Genomic DNA, 21,048 nt, shown 5'->3' on the forward strand with positions numbered 1-21,048 from the left:
CGCTTGGCAAATGGCTTCAATGCAAATATCTGTGAAGCTCCGCCAACCTTAAAGATCCTGAATTTGAACCAAAGGGAATTGAACTTCACGCAAGTCATAACTGGACTGTTCTGCCACCAGAATCCCACAGAGCATTGTGGGAGCCAATTCAATTTCTACGGTTCCTAATAACTGTCATGGAAACAGAGGGAACCTTGGTCTCTCAGGCCCCTATTATCAAATGCTTCCTTTAATGGCAAAAACTCCCGTGTTCTCAATGGCTGCTGCTGCTGTTCAATTGATTCCCCCTGAGTTTTCTGAGCGCACAGAGACACAGCAGCATACTGACTGGGTAAATAAGCATAAGGCAGAAAGGCTTAGTGTCCTATTTTAGAAACATCCTATCCTTCTTGAACATCACGGGCAGCCTGCTGGGTAGTTCATGCATTTAATCTGCTTAGGTCACTGCAATGAGAATGGCCCCGAACATGCTAAGAAGCACGCACTGAGTGATTGTGAATGTGAAAGAGAGTCAAAGATAAGAGCTTTAACATGTATTGCCTTTATTTGCCTTGCAGAAACACATTTCATTCAACAGACAGTTAAGCTGCATATCAAAACAAAAATGGGATTACTACAGCACGGTGCACACTGAGAGAAATAAACATTTCCCATTCTGAGGGTTTGGTTTTAGGTTTGTCTCTCAAGATTGTTTTATATTATTCCTCCTCGAATCAGGGTATCTACTGATGCCACCTATCACAACACTGCCTCCATCAGGTAGATTTCAAGGTTACTGTGACTGGTGCTATTTATTAGCTTTGTCGTTTTAGGTTCTCCCAATCAACCCCTCCCCACCACCCCCTTAAGAATGAGCACTCTGCTATATATGGGAGAAGACGAGGCACGTATGAAGATAGATGAGCCTAAGAACATCAGTCAAGGCTGAGATGTCATCCAGACAGCAATTCAATTGTCTTTTGTAAGAGCAACTCAGCCGGTTGAGTAGTCACAATTTGAAAGAGTAATATTAGTACAGAGACAAGCACTTTATATGTATCTATGGGTTTGCTTCTCAGAGAAAACAATAAATCTCAGCAGAGACTGTTTGAAAGATGAATTTATAAGTACTCTTTAAAGCAAGGACAATCCTTTACACAAAATGTTTGTCTAGTGTTTTCCAAGACATGAAAATTAAATCCTATCAAAAGCGAATGGATATTAATTTTGTAACTAAAGATACTGACCATGCTTGTCAACAAATTTTTCTTGTGCCAATTTTGTCCTCTGGTGAAGGCAATAATATTTTCCCTTCAGCTAATGTATGGTTCCGGCGATGTTGAGAGCTTCTGGTACCTCAAGTGACTATCACACTGGAGCTCAATCCTATTGCCACCCAACGTCTATAAACAGGCATCTTCCAATAGCGGGTTCCTTGATCTTGATCGAGAGTGAGAAGATTGGCAGATTTTTCCCTCCTTATCTTAGGGATGCTGAGGCCAATTGTAGCACCCAAACTTGTTGGCCTGATTGAGGTGAATTAATTAGTCACAGACTGATTCAAACCTGTAACCCATCTTGTCTGAATAGCCTAATGCTAGCTTTACCTACAACCCATCAGTAGAGCCTTTTAGATCTACTTTGTCCAAAATCAGTATGTTCCCCTCACAAACGAGCTGCTGTAAAAATGAACAGTAAGGCTTATTACTGAGTGAGCATAGCATTGAGTTCAGAATTTAAACCAAGGTTAACTTGAGAGACTTATGAGAATGACTGGAATTGGCCTTTGATTGTATTGCTTTAGTTTTGTGTAAATTAAGATTTTGTTTTGGTTTCAAGTTGGATGGGTGGGAATCACATCAAGTTGAAATGAGCCAAAATTCTAGACTGAATGGTTATAATAACCCTTGTATTTCATATAGTGCCTTTCAAGTCAGGAGGACATCTCAAAGCGCTTCATAGAATTTACTGTAAAGTCTAGTGATTGTGTATTTTGTAGGCAAACAACTCTAATGAAGTCACATTACTGCTGCCCTTCTCCAGGTACACTAGATGATAAATATCAAATGTGCCAATTAGAACTCCCAATATGACAGTAAGGCACCTACTCACGACATTTGAATTAGAATGGTTGCTGTGCTACACTGGTTCAGTCACAGTCTGAGCTGATACAAATACAAATATAAAATTACATTTGTAAAGCGCCTTTCACACCGGGAGGACTTCCCAAGGTGCTGAACAGTCAGGGATCAGGATGTCTGGTATCTGAAAACAGCAGCTTAGAGCTAAGGCGGTCAAAAGTTTAATATTAATTTTTTATCTCCCGAGAGCATTAAATCAATATAGCAATATTACACGTGGATGGAAATCAATATCATTTGACTTTGAGATGTTTTTCACACTTTCAACAAGAGGTGAAAAATAGAATGCCTCCAATTCATAATTGAAATTCCAGCATTTTGTAGAAGTAGAAATAGGGTTGACAGAAAACAGCTCACACGCTTGTCCTATCTGGTGATCAACCACTTTGTTTATTAGCAGCAGCAATAAAATACTAATCTTTGTGTTTGCTTTGCATATAGTCTCAAAGCGCTTCATAGGATTATACTTCAAATAATACTTAACAATAACGTATCTTGAATAACTTCACAGGTAATTGTTGGCAAATGTTATGACTGTATGCTTGGAGGCAAGTGTGACTCAGCCAATTTGCACTAAGCAAGGTCCCACAGACAACCATGAATGAATGAATCAATCAATCAATCAATCAAGCTTTTGAAGGAATTTGTGGGAACTTTTACAGCCACTTCAACAGGTTGGGATCTCATTTTAACATCTCAAAAGGCAGAACAACTGGCAATGCAGCACTCCTCCACTACTGTACTGCCATGTCAACCTGGTCTAGAAACTCAAGTCCCAACAAAGGACTTGAACTCGTAACCTTCTGAACCAGAGGCAACAGTGCTACCAACTGAGCCATGCTGACCTGAGACAATGGCGGTCTAATTAACTCCACGATGATATGCCAATGAATGTCAGACCAATACTCTCTTTGTCAGGTACAGACTGCCAATTATACCAGCCATAGAGGACTGGCCGTGTTTGGTATCAATCACTTTCCTTTAAGCATACCTATCCAGGACCACCCCAAACATCACAGGCCCTTTAATAATAATAATAATAATAATAATAATAATCCTTGCATTTGAAATAGTGCCTTATCATGTCTTTGAGGCACCTCAAAGTATTTCACAGAATATACTGTAGAGTGAATTGTCTGTATATTTGTGGGCGAAACGCGGCAGCCAATTGCACACAGCAATGTCCCACAAACAGTTGTGGATTGAGTGATCAATTTATTATTATGACTATTATTTTTTTGAAGGTATTATTACCTCCAGAAAACGAACCGCCAATCGACTAAAAACTGTGTTCCTACTTACTGCTAGTAAACAGAGCACGTGGAGAAAGGATACTTGCCCAACGTTTTGCCCTGCCAGGAATCAAATCCTGGTCTCTTGCTTGCGAGGCGAGTGCGCTAACCACTGAGCTACAGGAATCCACAAATCTTTGTTGACAGCTATTTCAGGTTCTGGGTGACTCACTAATCCACCATCTATAGGTATAATAAGAGTCATCAATTGGCAGAAGGATTGTGAGGTGCAGTTCTATAAAATGTAGAAGCTTCAGATGGAGAACAAAGAAAGAAGAGCACAGATAAGGAGGTGGGAGAAGGAGGGAAAAGAGTGATAGAGTAGAAGTAGGAGGGGATGGGGAGAGGAGAAGGAGGGAGGAAAGAAGACAGAGTAAGGGAATCTACTGCACCAGGAACCCAGGGCTTTGTTTGTACTTGGCGTGGCCTGCAATGCAAGCAGTATTTGTTGCGGTAGAAAAGCACAAGCCAGCTTGTGGCCCACTTTATACACATACATGAGCTGCAGGGGAACATCTTGCAGTTCAATGGAGAGGGAAGTCCAAAACGATTCTGTGCACAAATTGGCTGCCATGTCTCTATAAAATAGCATCACTACAATTTCCAATTTTCTGTGAAGTGCTTTGAGATGTTTCAATGATGCAATAAGATGTTATATCAAATGCAAATTTTATTATTTCGTCTTATTAAAACAGTTAGGTGCTTTTGGAGTAACACAAATACTGCACATTCACCACTGTCTCATAAAAACACTTTATCTGCGTTCACACATGATAATTTAAAGACAGCCGCCAGACTAAGTCATTCAATTATAAATTAAATGGAATTATACCAATTTACTATCTCTTAATGGGCAGATTTGCTAACAAAGTGCTTTAATGCACAATAGATGAAGTGTGAGAAACAGCATCCATCTTGAAGGCAGCAGACAAAGATCTGTGTGTGTCCACCAGTAGCTTATGAAAAGAAGTGAAGGCAATATTCTCAGCAAACCACCACCAACTGCTGTGGGTCAAAATGATCACATGCACTCAGTCTCACATCACCAGATGTATTAAATAACGTAGGAACTGAATGACTGGCATATTTAAAGTTCTGTAGATAATAATCCTTGCATTTGATATAGCGCTTTTCACGTTGGGAGGACGTCCCAAAGCGCTTCACAGAACACTCTGTAAAGTGAATTGACTGTATATTTGTGGGCGAACGTGGCAACCAATTGCGCACAGCAATGTCCCACAAACAGTCGTAGATTGAAAATGACCAATTTATTATTGTTTTTTTTGGTTTTGGAGGGATTATTATTAGGCGTGTGGAGTAAGGAAACTTGCCCAAGGTTTCGCCCTGCCTGGAATTGAACTCGGGTCTCTCACTTGCAAAGCAAGTGCTCTAACCACTGAGCTACAGGATTCACAGTCACTGATGCAGTGACATAGGTGCAGTGTCCAAAGTGACATATGTTCTCTGCAGAGTGCCCAATTATCATTACAAAATATGTGCCCGAGGTTAGAAATGTAAAACAATAAACATTTGAGGTCAGTAACGTCAGAATGTCAATTTTCTCACCTGCACACATTGCACATCACTATGTGAAGAGATTTGGGAAGAATCCTCATTGTTGGCATCACCCTTATTGGGATGGGGTACCAACTAAATGATATCCAGGGTTTCAACAACAACAACTTGCATTTATATAGTGCCCTTTACGCAAGGGAGCTTTCCTCTCAGACTGGTTCTCAGTTTGTTCAGCATCTGAAACATGATCTTCAAATGTGCTGCTATAAAGAGCTAATGAATCTCTCCGTGTGTACATCATATTCAATAATCAAATAATCTGCTGGATTGTTTCCTATACAGTGGCTGGTTGGAATGTGACATATACTGCCACAAACCATAGATGAACCATAATCCGTAATCCTTGCATTTGATATAATCACCCCCAAAATGTGCTTCATGGGGTTTTCTGTGAAGTGTAATGACTGTGTATTTGTATGAGCATTTCACATTAATTGGACCACAGCAACTTCCCACAAACAGCTATGAATAAATGAGCAATTTTATCTGGGTTAGCATATCAGGGATTTTTAACGTCCAACTAAACAGGCAGATGAGATCTTGGTGTAACATTTCATCCTAAACATGGTGCCTCCACCAATATAACAACAACAACGTGCATTTGCATAGTGCCCATCACGCGGGTGTCTGGAACGCACTGCCTGAAACGATGGCGGAAACAGATTCAATAACAACTTTCAAACGCGAATTAGATAGGTACTTGAAAAGGATCAATGGGTAGATTTGGAGACAGTCCTGGATTTCAGGGGGGCAAGGCAGTTGAGGGTTGCAGAGAGGCAATCGTTTAGCAACTTGATGGCTATATCAGGACTGCTTTGGGTGGAAGACCAGAGGGAGAAGAGATCTGAGGATGAGAAGGTGTTCATGAGGGACTCGGGTGGAAGCTATTTCCAAGGTCGGAAAAAGATGATGGAGGGCTTGGAAGAGGGGAGGGGAAGGAGAAGCAGATGAGAATATGGTCTGAGATGACCTTGTCTATGATGGACAGATCGGAGATGTCAAGGCTGTGAGTGATATGTGGAGGGTGAGGTTTAGTGCGGAGAGGAGGGCAGTGAAATCAGAGAAGATGGGACAAGAGGTGATTAGGTGGAGGTTGAAATCACTCATTATGATCAGATGTTCAGTGCAGAGGCAGAGGGATGAAAGGAGGGAGGAGATATCAGGGATGAAAGGACCAGGCGGTTTGGGAACAACAACAACAGCAAAATTTGTATAGCATCTTTCACGTTGGGAGGATGTCCTAAGGCGCTGGGCAATCAGTATTTCGGACCCGATCTGGGGGTCGGGATCGGGGAGGGTGGGGTCAGGAGGGGAAGGAGGGTGACCGAAGGCATGGTCGAAGAGGAGGGACTTGAGACAGGTCTTGATGGAGGCAAAGGAGGGGGTGAGTCATACGGACTGCAGAATGGAGTTCCAGAGGGTGGGGGCAGAATGGCTGAATGCCTGCCTGCCAATGGTGGGGTGGGCGAGACAGGGAACGTGAAGCAGGCTGGAGCATGCTGAGTTGAGCGAGCGGGCAGGGTGGTAGGGGGTTAAGAGGTCACAGAGGTAGGAGGGAGCAAGGCCATGGATGGCTTTGAAAGTGAGGACCAGGATCTAGAGCTGTATCCTCTGTGTGATGGGAAGCCAGTGGAGTCGAGTAAAGATGGGGATGATAGGGTCACGGAAGGGAAGACAATAATTAAGTAGGAATTTAAAGGAGACCAGGTTTCAGTGAGCCCAAGAATGTTTATGTGCTCATTGAGGATGAGGTCAAGGATCGTGAGGGCTTCATTTGAGAGTGTGCCTCCTGCACTGCATTGGAGTATCAGGCTAGAGTGTTCCACAACCACAACCCACAACTTTATAATAATCATCATCCTTGCATTTGATATAGCGTCTTATGACATCATTGAGATGTCTCAAAGTACTTCACAGCATACAATATAAAGTAGATCAACTGTGCATTTTGTGGTTGAACGTGATAGCCTATTTGCGCACAGCAATATCCCACAAACAGCCATGGAGTGAATGACCAATTGTATTTGGGGGATATGTTGTCTCAGAAACAAGAGGGCTATCAACTGAGTCATAGAAATGCTTGAAACTAATACTGAAAAGTTTGAGAAGCAAAATTGGCCCACTTGGAAAAACCTCCAATGCAGACTTGATGGCCCGCTAGACAGTTTCTGTACTGTAATATTGCATCAGTCTATGTAAAATATTCTTTGATTCCACCTATGCTGTTGGTTCAAGCTGACCACACAGTGACCACACAAATTTGATCCAACCTCTGATATGTGTAGTTACGATCACAAGATTGATTTGCATGATTGGGAGACAAGGGGGTGGGCAGGAGAAGGCCTGCAAAAGTGCAGTTGAAGAGGTACATCTGGACACTTGTATGTCAGAAAGAAAGAAAGTTTTATAAATTCAATAGAAAGAAAGAAGGAAGGAAGGAAGGAAGGAAGGAAGACTGATGTCTTGGAATAAAGCAGTGTAGATGTGCAAAATATCATGTAGTTTTGGTAACATTTGATAAGAATTCACACAGCTACGAAAATTAAAAGGCAAATCTGTGGTCTGAACTGATCAGAAAATCCTTTATTATCATATTACGTGATGAGATCGGGATTCAGTCACTTGAGCTCCTGGCAGTGAATCAGGTCCACACTCCTTTTATTTAGCAGTAACAGCTGGGGATTACAACGCAGACACGAAGATGAGAATTTAGACTGTTTGATAAACAATCATTAATGAAGGCAGTTTTATCATTTCAAAAAAATCTATCAGAGTTCAAAAGCTCCCTTGGCTTATTAAATCACTTTAAAATATTATTCCAATAATGTTTGCTATGTTTTTTTTAAATGTTATTTTTGATCAGGTTCTTCAGAATGGTAATATTAATGAGGATCAAATATTTGCCCGGTGCCGAGGTAGCCTCTGCGGCAACTGGGAGTAAGCAGCTAAGTCTGAGTCTTCACTCAAAAAAACAAACGTTTGACCCAAATCAGATTTCTAGGAATTAGATTTACACTTGAAAAGCAATTAGTTGGGAGAGTGCAAACTTTGAGGTGAGTATGTATTCAATCAGCCATGTCCCACTTGGAAAGGAATGGGGTAGCATAAGACTGAAGTCTGGCACTCGAGTGAGTGTACAGCTGGGACACTGGCCTGTAGGAGAGTCTGTTTTCCTTGCTATATGAGTGACCTCAATAAGAGGATTTGAATTTAAGACCCTCTACGTCTGAGAGATCTGAGTTTATCTGAAGGCTTATCCTCACAAGAATTCTCCCTAATGCCTCTGGTCTACATTAAGGCTGTAAGGTATGTCAAAACATCCTTCTCTAAAGCACCCTTTTCCTCTACTACATTTCAAATGGTGCTTTCTTCATTAATCATTTTACTTCTTCAATTTCCTCACCTGAAGGAACTCTCTCTCTCTCTCTCTCTCTCTTATGCTGAGGTTAAGTTCTACAAGAGCTATATGTCTTCCAATACTTTTTCCAAGTAGCCAATCCTTTTATGTGTGAGCCTGGACTACGGGTAATGGATGGCAAAGGGCTATTTCAGCTTGCAGTGAAAAGCACAATATGAACTTAAATACTCTAAAAGGCATATCTTTGGCGGAGTTGGACACCCAGCAAATATACATTCACAGAGGCAGACTTTCCAGCGATGGCCTGATTTTAAACATGTTTAATCAATGTGTCTAGCCAGAGAATAATGGAGAGTGTAACCTTGTGAAAGTTGAATATTAGGCAAGGAATTCAATTTTGTTGGTGTCCGATGTTTTTGGAAATGTGTTCCTCATCCCTGAGAGTAAAGCTTACCAATACCTGACCAAATATTATTGAATTTGTCCATAGCTCTGTCAGATTGATGTGTTAAGTCTCAGTAAGACTCTTCAGCAACAAGGAACCGTAGCTTCTTGTTGTCGTCATATTGATTTTGAACCCTAGCTGTGACTTGCTTATAGCTCAATGAACAAAGATTCTCCATCCTCCGATCTGTCTCTCAGATGCTCTGCAAAATCCATAATGATTTTTATGGGAAATTAGTTTTTTCTTTTAAATTTCATTTTTTGTTCAATTTTTTTCTGAATACTGCATTTGCAAACGAAAATGGTATAGGTACCGTTTTTGTTTGTAAATGCAAATAAATACTAAGCCATAATAAATACTGGGCTAACACAGTGCTTTGGACACCAAAAGTTTTAGGAATTAAAAAAGCTCAGCAGACCCAACTTTTAGATGTATCAAAACCCAACTACCCATCTCTTACCACATCCTTTAATCTCTCTCTCTCTCTCTACAGGAATTCATTTAGAAATAAAATGACACTGATCGTTAAATCTGACAACCTTAATGTGTGTCAGCCTGGATAAATTGGTAGCAATCTCACCCCTAAGTCAGAAGTCAGTCAAGCTTGACAGTGAGACTTTGAACTCATACTCCAGGCTGACACACCAGTACATAATTGTAAGGTGCTGTAGGAACACTGCATTACTGGAGATGCCGTCCTTTTAATGTCCTTGGATTGGCGTTAAACTGAGTTCCCATCTATTTGTTTCAGGTAGATTTTAAAAATCTTCTGGCGAATTTCAGAATGAAAAAGGTGTCCTGGCCAACAGTGTCCCAGATAAAATTGGCCATTTCACTTCATGGCTGTTCGTGAGATATTGCTGTGCTTAAATTGGTTGCTACATTCACTTACGGAATACATAGTCACAAGACATTATGGTAAATCTTATGAAGTGCTTTGAAACATTTTTCCAATATGAAAGGTGCTGTATCCAAAGCAACATTTATTATTTGCAATGGGTACGCCCCAGGGAACTGAGCACAGAAAAATAAAAATTACGCAGAACAAAAAATTAAAATGATAGAAAATTTAATTTTTTTAATAATTTAATACAGGATAACATGACTGTAGCATCTTTATGGCGGCCATTTTTCATGCATTTGGTAATTATATATCACATTTATGTAAATTTATATTTATATAGCACAATTTTGTATTTTTTTATGAATCACAACTTCCACTCTGGCTTTCTCCCCGTTGCTCTCCGCACTGCCTCCGGAGCTAGCTCATACCTCCTGCTCTGCCTCTCTTCCCGTCGTTCTTCATGCTGCTTTTGGAAGCAGTGCGGAGAGCGACATAAGAGAGCTGGAGTTGTGAGGCGGTTTGGCCATGTTACGGAATATTATGTGCTAAGTCGTAGTGAATGTATTATGCACAAAATTGTGTGAGTGCATCATTGTGTAATTCCCTGGCTGTAAATGGGATGTCTCCATTATAAGAGATCAGTAATGTTACTAATCAGTGGAGTTCCACACCACAGGTTATCTCTTATACCAGTTTGTTTATTAGCCTTTCCTGATAGCTTACATAACAAGTCTATTTCTCTTTGAGTAAAATCATTTGTGAAGATTGATCTTTTCTCTGTCCCCCACTGTCCTGTTGCTCTTGATCTCAGAACTGAGGTTGAACAATACATGCAGGCACATTTCTTAAAGATTTCATGGTGCTATGTGAACCTCAGGAACAAAACTGAATGTGTGCCCATCTGATAAAAGCAGCAAGTTTTTAATTCTGTTTTCTTTCCTCAACAAAGTCCACTGCAACTGTTTGACTAAAATCAAGTACCAATTAGATGCTCTTTCCCTGAACGTATACAAGGGAAAGCCCAGAGGGACTGGGAAGCACTTCACAGAAACCTAATATGTGTTCATAGACAAGAATGTGTTTCATCTATGTGTGTGTATGTGCTATCAGCCAAAGGCTAGTTTGCTCAGAATCAAAGTTCACCATAATCGTTGTCAGGCATCGAGGCAGAAATATTTTTTCCTCACGGTCGATGCTCCATGATTACAGGTACTCCATTTGGTGACCTGGCGAATAAGTCAAATGCATCCTGACAATGGCAGGAGTGACTTGTGGGAAGCTGCTGCACCATGGAGTTTACATCATACTGTTAACACCTGATAACAAGACACTGGCTTAACTAGTCACTACCACTTTGCTGGCTATGCTGTCAATATTCCAGCTGCTTCATCACGTGCAAAACGTTAATAAGCGACTACACTTTACTTGTCACTTGGCTGACCATGTAGGTACTCACATTCTAGAAATTCTAGAAAATGGTTACAATGTAAAATTGATCAGATAACTAGTATTATACAATAACTATCTTGCATCTCAAAGGCCTCTTGCCCTATTCTGTGGCGAGGTGCAGGTGCTCAGTAGAGGTTGAACATACATACTCAGATGCATGGCAGAGGCCTCTGGTCTATTAGAGGCTGGAGCCATGATCTCCTTCCCCACCTCCCAGCCTATCTTGTGACACAATAGAGTGGGAGACCATGGAGCTGCCCTCCAGTAGGCACCAGAGGCCTCTGTGATACATGCGTGCCCAACAAACTGCTTGGCAAAGTTAATAATAATAATACTTGCATTTGATATAGAGACTTATCACGTCGTTGAGACAACTCAAAATTGTGATGTTTCCTAACAGGTTTAAGGCCCAAAATTTCAGCTAGTCATAGTGGTGAGATCATTTTGTCTTCAAATTCAAGTCTGCACAGAATTGTGTAAAATTATTATTTCAATCTTAATTTGGAAGAGTTTTCAGCAATTCTTAAAAAAGAAATAAATGGCTTCCAAATTTAGACTGAATTTCAGAACCTTCCACAGTTTTGCATCATCTTAAATTTTAAGACAAAATGATCCAGCAGCCTTAGACTCAGTAGAATATCATACCTTTGACAAGTACAATTATCTAGTACTTTGGGACGTCCTCCGGACATGAAAGATTCGCTATAAATGTAGCTTTGTTGTTGTTGTTGTTGTTGTCACTTTGCATCTGTTCAGGAATATTGCATTTTTCATCCCATTTGCGACCTTACAATCTGTAATCATCAAATAATTTGGTGGATTTTTTCTAATAATTCGCTTCACTTGTAGAAGAAATTATGATTGATGCAACATTCTGCAATATTTCATTGCAGAATATTGCATTGTTTCATTGTTAACTTCTTGAGAGTCCAAGTCAGGTCGTCAGAAGCTCCAATGACTTGATTTCAAATCAGTGTCATTCACAAATCAGTGAGGTTGGGAGCAAACACAAAGTAATCTGTGGTGCCCACTTTCTATCCAGTCACCTTTAAGTGTCAGTCTGGCTCAGTTGGTAACACTGAGCCAGAAAGTCATAGGTTGAAACACCATGTTGAGTCTTGAACTTATAGCCTCCAGGTTGATATTCCAGGGCAGTGCTGGGGGAGCAGTGCATTGGCAGAGATGCTGTCCTCTGGATGAGATCCTTCCTTCCTTGCATTTGATATAGCGCTTTTCACGTCTTGTAGACGTCTCAAAGTGCTTCACAGAATAAACTGCAAAGTGAATTGACTGTATATTTGTGGGCAAAATGCAGCAGCCAATTGAGCACAGCAGTGTCCCACAAACAGTCGTGGTTTAGAAGTGAGCAATTTATTATTTTTTCTTGAGGGACTATTATCAAGTGTGTGGAGTAAGGAAACTTGCCCAAGATTTCTCCCTGCCGGGAATCGAACCAAGGTCTCTCGCTTGCGAGGCGAGTGCTCTTACCACTGAACTACAGGACTCCACAGAGATGTTAAATGAGGTTCTGTCCATCTGTCCAGGAGTTAGAGATTCCTTGCCACTATTTAAGAAGAAAAGAGAGTTTCTCCCCGTGCCTTGGCCAAGAATCGCCAAGATAAAATAAATTGTCATTCAAAGCTGCTGTGTGCCAAATAGCTGCTATGTTTGTCTATTTTACAGATAACTATGTGAAGTGTTTTAAGACTCTATATATAATGAGGTTCTATATCAAAAGCAAATGCAAAGTGCCAGGATTATCAGCATTTTGGCAATGAGCTAGAGCTGAACATTTAGATCCAAGTTGAGACAGAAACCTGTTTGTGTATGTTATTTGCAGTATATCTGTGTGTAGTGTGTGTTTGTGTATTTATGTGTATGGATGTACACATATGCTAAAAGAGCTTTCTTGTAGCAGCTTTAAGCAGACCTGATTCTGTAGTAACCGGAATTGTCGGTACATCATTTTATAAACAGCACTCCCCACTTTCATTTACAGGCAACAGAATGTTCTGTGATGACTGGGCCAGAGATCTATCCAGGCCAGCGACCCGGAAATCACACTGCCAGCAAGTACTCAGCCAGAAAAATAATGGCCTGCACATCTGAAGCACTAGCTATATACTGCTATCTCCAGAGATACAGCGATACTGCTTTTACACAACAGCAGCAATGCTGAAGTTGGGGCTGTTGCCAGTTGCAGCCCAGGAGCACTAAAGCACCCTTTCTTTCCATCCCCTACCATTTCATAGGCTGCTGTTTTTCCCTCAAGTTTCCTCAAACTTCTTTCTATCAATTCTGTCTTAATCTCCATCTCCAGATTGCTTTCTCCAAGCGCTGTGACTCATTAAGAACCTCTCCATCCTGTCAGTCAGATTGGTAAGGAACAGAGATGCCTGCAGCCTTTCTGTTACTAATTCAACCCAGTTTTGTAAACAATCTTCTTCCTCGTGCTGTGGTAGAGAAAGCGTTGGTTATTAACTCTTCAGCTCCTGAGATCTCTTTGGTTTAAATTGTCTCATACTTTGGAGACTCCAAGCAGCATTTCAGGATCAGATTTCAATATTACAAGATTACAGTTTAATTTATTTCAGATTATTGTGGACCAGGCAACATATTTTTGGTTCTGTACATGTCTGTAAAATTCCTCTTTATTACTTTTATGATTAGAAACCCAGGGAAAAAAACTTTATTGCGTATATTTGAATTTTATATTTATTCGCTGTTTACATATGTTAATGTTGTAATATAGCTTTCCATGGATTGCATCTACTGAAGCCCTGGTGGTAGTTAGGGATTTTTAGCTATAGCACCAAAATGTTTTTAAAAAGATATTTAATCCCCCCCCACCAAAATGTTCTAAAGTCACTGACTCATGCTACAGCAACAATTGCATTTATAAAGTACTCTTCACATCGTAGGATAACATCACAGATCGTTGTAAAGTATACTGAGGCATGGTTCCACATACAACACATAGTCTCTGTTTCTTTGCTTAAGAAGTTATTTGCTCCCTCGTTTGGCGTCCGAGCCTGTCATTGTGACGCACTCTCAGAATCTGTCCTACGTGAAAGCTGCTATATAAGAACAACAACAACGACCGCAACTTAATTTTATAAAGTGCCCCTTAGGCGGGTAGGTTTCAGAGCGCTTGACATTGGTGACGCCAAGCCGGGAAGAGAGGGGGCATGACCATAAACACAGTCAAAGAGAAAGGCCTTCAGATGCAATCTGAAGATGGGCAAAGAGGGGTATGGTGGAGGGACTGAGGCAAACAGTTCCAGAATTTGAGGGGTAAGCATGACCTGAGTGTGGTGTAAGCAGGTCGGAAAGACAAGGAGGTGCTAAGGAGTTAATTGATTTATAAGATCTATAAATCAAACCATTGTGCAATAGGGAACCAGGGACCCAGCCTGGCAGTGATTGAGGTGTTTGATGGAGGATGAGGCTGTTTGGCTATGAGTGAGGATATGGATGGCAAAGTGTAGAACTGGGGAGACGATCAAGAAGGACATTGAAAACATCGTGGCGGGAGATGACGAATGCATGGGTAAGGGATTCAGCTGCATTGGGTGTGAGGTATGGGTGCACGTAGGCGATGTGGCGCAGGTGGATGAAGCTGGTCCCGGTCAGGGACTTGACAGCTGGGGATTGAACATGACACCCAGGTTACGCACAGGTTCAATGAGTCTGAGGGATAGGCCAGGGAGGTTGAGGAGGTTAGAGCCGCAGGTGAGGAGACGTTAATGGGAACCAAGGAGGAGGGCTTCTATCTTGTCAACATTCAGCTGCAGAAAGTTTGCCCTCATCCAGACCTTGATGTAAATTATGTAAGTTATGTAAGTTATTGTTGTAATTTACCAGCTGACTCACTGAGGGATCTTTTATCACAGCACTGTTAAGAGCGAACTGTTGTTGTTCCTTTTTGTGTTTAATGTTCTACCAGAACGTAAAAAACTTTATATGAGATTGCAGAGCATCATAAGACTAAAGGGAAACCCATCCATGCTGCGTTCATCAACTTTCATAAGGATTTCTACCTAGTGCTTCATGAAGCCCTCATGATGAAACTGGAAAGCTTGGAAATACATGGCCAAATCTTGGATTATATCTGGATTGCAGCGCTCCTGTTTGCAGTTGATATTGTGCTGCTGGTGAATTCACTCAGGGATCATCTGCACTGCCAGTGGGAATGGGCTCCAAGGTGACATGTTTGATCAGAATTGAGCTAACCTTCCGTGGGGTCTCCATAGTCCAGTTACTGTGCCAGGCAGGTCTACAATATTCCAGGGCACTGCTGATGACAGGTGGCTCATCGGCAGGACTTGGAAAGGCAGACCAGTCACTGGGCCAAGAACTTTTCCCACTCGGCTTACCAAACAGTGATATCAATAGCAAGCTATGTGGTTTTAGCTGGTTAGACTCCAGCAATACCCCAACATGCTCTAGGGTCCCCAAACCTTGGCTCTTGCCAACCTGCTCTTAATACTCTCTGGAATTAGATAAACAGAATACAGCCCTCCAGGGAGAAAATGTGCGTTCAATTCCAATGAACACTCTGGAATTTCCATGTATATAGCAACAACAACAACAAGATTCCATTTATAGAGCGCCTTTCACGTCGGGAGGACGTCCCAAGGCGCTGTACAGTTGGGTCAGGACCCGAGCATTGGGGGGAAATGGTCAGGGTGAGGGGAGGGAAGGGAGGGAGCGAGGAGGGGGTAGAGAGTTGAGAGGGGAGCTGAAGGGACGGTCAAAGAGAAAGGTCTTGAGACCGGCCTTGAAGGAGGAAAGGGAGGAAGCAAGGCAAAGGCATCTTGAATTCTTGAATGTATAGGTCAGATGCATGGAAATCTCCGTTTGGTTTGAATACTCTTAAGCTCAGGGATGGGTTTCCAAATGTATCGAACACCTGTCTGAAAAACAAAAATTCATTTTCATGTCTGCAATCTTTCCGCATCGCTTCCCCTATGTCTCTTGACTTTTAGGCCTATCTTTCCCTGCGTATGCATCTTTTACTCTATAATGCCTGCTTCCCGATTTTGACCTTGCATTTCTATTCATCCACAACTTCTAAGCTGCAAGGCTTTTCTCTCTTTCTTCATGAGATCTCTTATCCGCTCTTGGAGATTGATTCTCCCGCGCTCTAATTATTTTACCTGTGCTCAGACTGTGCTTGTTTTCAGGGTTAATAATAATAATAATAATAATAATACTAATAATAATAATCCTTGCATTTGATATAGCGCTTTTCACATCTTCTAGACATCTCAAAGCGCTTCACAGAATATGCTGTAAAGTGAATATTTGTGTATATTTATGGGTTTTCTCATTTTCTCATTTTGTCCCTATGGAGGTTTCAGACTGTACGCTTCCACCATTAGCCCTGCTCCGCCTTTCCTTCTGCTGCTCATTCTGAACATACTGCTACTAGCTTACACAATGACCCACTCTCCTCTTTCAATGCTGAGCTGTGCACTTTGAGTCAATCAGCTGATTTCCTGCATGGTTAAATAGCTGCACTAGCAGAGCAGACAGTTAACAGTTAGACAGAAGCCAGCATTGCCAGACTCTGGGGAAATGCTGTTCTTTCTAATTCTTGTTTCACGGTCAGCAGTCGATCAGACAAGACTCGGAAGGAATCAGTGACTTGAGACTTATAGGCGACTTTTATTTTAGTGGATTGGATGGTGGCCCACCTAATTAAACTGCTCATGGAAAAAAAGGGTGCTTGCAAGCCACAATTTGCTTGGAGAAGAAGTAGCAAAGGAACCATAAATGTTGTTTAATAAAATAGTAAAATTATAATCCTTACATTTGGTATAGTTTATTTCCTATCAGGAAGACAAGAGCTTCATAGGATATATTGTAAAGTGGAATAACTGTGATTTGCAGCTAATTTGCATACAATAATGTCGTACACCTATAGCTTCTAAGTGAATGATGGATTTTATTTGAGAGAGTATTGGCCAGGACATGTAGAGAAACTCCCTTTTCTTTAAATATAGCGCTATTGGATCATTAAAGTCCACCTTATCGGACAGACGGGATCTTGATTTAACGTCTCATATGAAGGATTGTGATCAAGTCTTTATGGATTTCAATGCAATGTACAACAATGTTAACCAAAACTGACCAAAACTGATCACGTCAATACAGGAATAAAAATCCTTGCATTTGGTATTGCACCGTATCACATTGCCGAGACGTCTCAACTGTGTGAGGCTGCGGCATTTGCCACATATTTTGCAGTATGATTCATAGGAGTTTACTCTAAAGTGTAGTCACTGTGTATTTGTAGGTAAATGCGGTGACCAACTTCCAAACAGCAATGTTCCACAAACAGCAATGAAATGAATGACCAATTTTATTTGGGAGATTGTTGGCCAGGATACTGGGAGAAACTCCCTTCTCTATGTCTGCAGCATGCCCGCTGTTTTCAGGATGTCTGCAAGTTGCTTGACCTATTCAAATAACTCTGGTAGAAAACGAAAGGAAATTAGAATGGAGGGAAGTTACATTGCATACCAGATTTCACTCAGACTGATCGTGTCTTCCAGTTAAGAAAAATATAAATGCTAAAATGCTTTGCTTAGTAACAAAGCTAAAGGATCATACTGCATGAACCATACTGCAAAATATAATTGGTATAACCTTTCAAATATGTTATGGGATGCTAAGGGCCTTTCCTCCCTAGAATTTGGCACAATATTTGGGTTTGAAGTTTCTGTAGCACAGCGTTTCAGAGCTGTTTGATGGGGTAGCTGCTTAACTCAGCATTGAGCTAAGAAATATCACAATTTTACATCCAGAATTTTTTTTGACTTCTCCAATGACGTGTTAATTGCATTTTAAAATTGCATTAGAACTGTTTCTGAGTGCAAATGTGAGACACTTACTAAACTGAGTAGAGCACTTAAAACTCATCAATGAATGTACTTCAACATGGAACACACAGAGCAGAATATGAGTTCTTTCACTCTTTTCAATTCAATGGCCAATAGGACTATGGCAACCATGAACATATATTCTACAATACGCTTGACAATAATATCAAGCAAAGCTTGGAAGTCTGCTGTCAGGCATTCTTAATACATAATACTGTAGTTGGTGTATGTGTGTGTATGTATGAAATAATGTAATATTGTATTATTGTTCTGTCTATTGTGAACAAACATGTCAGGAATAATTCAATTGGCATCTAATCAAATTGTGTCATATGTATATGTTATATATACAATAATTTAATTTACATTTTCTTCTCTTCTTTGTGCCATGCTTGGTCATAAGTTGCCTTTGCTGCAGTTTTAGCTTGCTCCGAGGAAGCTTCCGAAACCGCTTTAAAGACCCTCTGCTTACGCCTAATAACTTTCCTTCCTTTTGTAGTTACCTTGACAGGGTCCTGCTTGAGATACATCAGGGAAATAGAAATACCTATGAAATTATGCAGCTCAGTGTCATGCAGATGAATGATGAAAGTGATGTGACATTACATCATGTTATGCAGTTTTTCTGGGATCAGTGGGCAGAAGAGGTGTCTCCGTGAGTTAATTTTGTTTACCCCAATTGTATATAACTAGCTACATTCTGCCTGACTCACTCAGGATACTGCTGATCAATCTCCCTTGAGGCCTCCCAAAGACAGTCTCTAATAGTTGTCCGGGCTGCATCCACTCACTCCCACTGACTGTCGTACGACTACACCGAGAACATGAGTAATTTTATTGATAATAATGGGTCCTCCCACAGCTGGCAGACATTTATAAACTTTGTAAGTACAATTAGATCGAAATTGTTTTTAGGAGAAAAAATGCTGTTGTTAAGATGTGTTTAATGTTCCAAAATACTCCTTTACATTGAATAGTCTAATTTATATTCAATTAATTTAAAGAAGAATTGTGCATCTTTTTTTGCATTAATGGTTAACTTTCTGTACCCTTTATCTTTAAACAATGTTAAACAGAAGAACCACAGGGTGACCCCATTAGTTGAATTTTAGTTGAGCAAGGATTTGCTTAGATTGTGGTTTTAATGTACCAGATCATACGATACATCACCCACAAATTGTGCAGTCAATACACTTTACAGTATATTATTATGTCTTGTGAAGCAACTTAAGATGTCTCCACAATGCGATAAGGCTCTATATCAAATGCAAGAATCATTGTTATTATTATTATTATTACTATTATCCTGTTTTTGCCTAAGCATTGATATTTCCTGTACACAGCACACATGTGTAGTGCATAGGAAGTAACATCAGTGACACTTTCTGTGCATTTGGTTAAATGGTTGATTATTATTATTATTGATTTTTTGTTCATTACCTTTATTTCTCCCAATGCCAGTTGCCTAATCAAATGTTTTCCTGTGTACATAGATCAGCATAAGCTGTTTGCTAACCATGGAACAAGTGTTTTGTTTGTGATATCATAGATATAGAATTATACAGCACAGTAGGAGGCCATTCAGCCCATCGTGTCTGTGCCGGCTCTTTGAAAAGAGCTATCCAAATCAATCCCACTCCCCCGCTCTCTTCCCATAGCCCTGCAAACTTGTCCTACCCAAATAATTATCTACTTCTATAATCCTTAATAATCCTTGCATTTGATATAGCGCTTTTCACGTCGGGAGGACGTCCCAAAGCGCTTCACAGAGCACACTGTAAAGTGAATTGACTGTATATTTGTGGGCGAACGCGGCAGCCAATTGCACACAGCAATGTCCTACAAACAGTTGTAGATTGAAAATGACCAATTTATTATTGGTTTTGGAGGGATTGTTATTAGGCGTGTGGAGTAAGGAAACTTGCCCAAGGTTTCACCCTGCCTGGAATTGAACTCAGGTCTCTCGCTTGCAAAGCGAGTGCTCCAAACACTGAGCTACAGGACTCCACAAAGTTGTTATCGAATCGGCTTCCACCACTCTTTCAGCCAATGCATTCCAGTGCTATCCATCCCTGTGGTAACTCATTTGAGTGATCATTCTTTATGTGTGAACTTAGACAGTGAGTTGACAGCTCAACTGAATGTAAGGACCATCACAACACTTGATTTACAGCCACATGTATTTTCACTGATGAGTGTAAACCTGGGTGATTATTGCCATATTTTTAGCCTGGGAACAGTGAATCCCACTGTCACAGATGAATGATCAAACAACAACAACAAGATTTCATTTATAGAGCACCTTTCACGTCGGGAGGACGTCCCAAGGCGCTGAACAGTTGGGTCGGGACCCGGAAACCTGGTCTACATGTTAATTTATGCCCATTCACCCCTCCCTTACCTTTTTCAAAGTCCATTTCAAGACTTTCCTCTTTGATCGCACCTTCAGTCATCTTGCCTCCACCCACTGCCATTCAAACCAGTACTGTCAAGCACCTTAAGATGCTCTCCTGATGTGAAAGGAGCTATATAAATGTAAATTTGCATTGTACAATATTCAAAAATTTACCAATGGGCAATAGAATATTCTATCAAGTGATGGTGCTCTATTATTCCCTGGGTCCTACCAATACAATGTTGTAAAAGGTGGGTAGGCATCTGGCATGTGAAATATGTAATTTCTGTTATGCACAATGGTGTCTATTCAGAACAGTGATCTTAATTATATAATGCCAATAGATTCAATTCATATAATAGACCAGGCAGTAATGCTAGAAAACACATTGCTTTATGCTGAATCATAATGAATCACTGAGGTTCAAAGTAATCATTTATATCGAATGTTAAAAAAAATCCAAAAGACTTTCAATGAAAACAAAAGCTGGTTGATTAAGATGTATAGCACGTAACTTGATGTCAGAAGAGGTTTAAATTTTTTGAAAAAACTGTCTAACTAATGATAATGTAACCTGCCCCCTAATAATTGATGTTTTTAGTTGAGTAGTTGTAAGTAATTACTCCAGTGTGAAATCCATATTCAAAAATGCAACACAACATTAATACTTCTAAAAGTGTCCT

This window comes from Callorhinchus milii, unplaced genomic scaffold (genome assembly GCF_018977255.1).
Source record: "Callorhinchus milii isolate IMCB2004 unplaced genomic scaffold, IMCB_Cmil_1.0 Scaffold1, whole genome shotgun sequence".
NCBI lineage: Eukaryota > Metazoa > Chordata > Chondrichthyes > Chimaeriformes > Callorhinchidae > Callorhinchus > Callorhinchus milii.